Source organism: Monopterus albus, unplaced genomic scaffold, assembly GCF_001952655.1.
Source record: "Monopterus albus unplaced genomic scaffold, M_albus_1.0 scaffold34.1, whole genome shotgun sequence".
NCBI lineage: Eukaryota > Metazoa > Chordata > Actinopteri > Synbranchiformes > Synbranchidae > Monopterus > Monopterus albus.
Window position 1 is genome coordinate 1,128,243 of NW_018127914.1, and position 2,200 is coordinate 1,130,442.

Below are 2,200 nucleotides of genomic sequence, written 5' to 3' on the forward strand. Positions count from 1 at the left end.
TTACAGATTCCACAAAAAATTCAATAGTCATATATAAATGTTTCAACATTTCAGATACTTTGGCACAACAGCGATGGTGAAGCACATCACACCTGTGGGCTTTACAGCTATGGAAAAGGGCTTTGACAGATCCTAAAAGACATTCCATCCATTCAGCACGCTGGCAGCCATCATTATTCTCAAAAGAATCGACTTTGTCACTTCTCCATTCTTCAAGAGACCCTCCCTCGGCCTGATGAATTATGTTGTCTGTATCTTCCAAAACAAGGCTCATTCCTGACAGGTACACAACACCTTACAAGATGGTTCTGACTGCCTGCAGATCTCAGCAGGGACAAACATGTCAACAAGTGATCAGATTGAACTCTCTGCCCATGATGAGATGTCTCGGGTGATTTTAAACCTTCAGCTTCTCTTCAAGTCTGGTATTGAGGATAAATGTCTTTGCAAAAAAATGAAGGTGTTATATTGTTTTGCTGTTAGAGTGAACGCAGCAGAAAGAAATGAGTTTGCCACTTTAGCTGTATTTATGTGATACTTGTGGCTTCACCTCACAACTTCAGACACCATCAAGTCATCATTTGTCCATAAGTTATCATTCAGTGGTGGAAAAAGTACTTGGATTGTTTACCTAAGTATAAGTGGCAATAGCACAGTGTAAAAAGATTCTGCTACAAGGTCCTGCATTCAAAATGTTACTTAAGTAAAAGTACATTAGCATTAGCAGAAAATATACCTAAAGTACCAAAGTACTGATTATGCAAAATGGCACAGTTTACATTGATGTACATTATATTATTTGATTATAATTATTGATGTATTATTGTGTACCTCGCATTTAATACTGTAGTTAGTAAAGTTGGAGCTAGTTTTAACTACAGTACCTTACATTTTTATAATTAAGTACTGCTGGGTAGCTTGTGGATTTTATACCAAGGGTTAATAAATCTTGTGATTATAACTTCTTTCTGAAAGGTAACTAGTAACTAAAATGATCAAATAAATGTAGTGAGTACAAAGTACGATATTTTTCTCTAAAATGTTGCAAAGCCAAAGTATAAAGTAGCAGAATATAAAAATACTCAAGGTACAGTTATGTGTGATCTGCAGACATTTATCTGGAGTCGAACAAACCTGCAGCCTTTTCAGGATCTGTTCTATGTTTTGATCTACAATTAAAATTCTTCCAAAAACAAGGTAAATTGTATATCAAATTTGTTTTTGTTGAATAACTATTATTAAGGGAAACATGTCAATAAATGTCATCATAATGTGGTTTTTGTTAGAATAAGATCATTTTTTGACTTTGGTTTCACAGCTTACATAAAAGCAGCTGTTGTCCAGCGACACGTTCCTCAAATTTTTCTCCATGTTCTTCTTCCTTCTGGAGCACACGTGTTCTGAAAGTGAGGTCTTGTCACACAGACCCGTGATCAACAGAAGGCTGCCCTGAAAGCACTGAGGGGAGACGAGAGAAGACGAGGTTAATTCGCTGAATCTTTGCTGCCGGCATGAGTACACACAATAAGCATGTCACAAGGAATTCACACACTGCCTCCACCGTTGTGTGCATCTTGCTGACATGCAATACTTCATGGATGTACAGCTGTTACTACTCAGTAGTAGAACAGCTTACTGCGACTGGAAGCTTTCCATTATGATGATTATAAATGGATAACGGGTTGTATCACGACACCGCTTGTCATACACAGGCTTTTGTTTAACATCAGATTTGTGCTGCTGTCTTCCGTTTGCCTTGTAATACTGATGATAGGGAGCCAATTTATTTTGCTTTTGGCTTAATGCAAACAAGAGTCACTAGAGAACAAACAAAACACTGACTGTCTGACAAAGTTATATGTGGAGCTTTTGTTCCTGTGACAAGACAAAGACAGCTTATTTTAGAAACCATGTAAGAAACCAGCCTCATGTTCGTGCTCCATGTTTACAACATCATAATACATGTATGAATGATCCTGAATACTACAGCTCGCAGTAGCTTCTCTCCTGAACCAGCATATATAATTACAGATTTTTATTCATTTATAGATCGACAGTCTAAGGTCAATTCAGAAGCTGTTCTGGAGCTTTTGATAAACATAACCATTTTGTTGTGATAAAAAGTTCAATCTGGATTACTTCAACAATCAAATTACTATAGCATTGGTCCAATTAACATTAGAAAAACTGAGCATGTTAA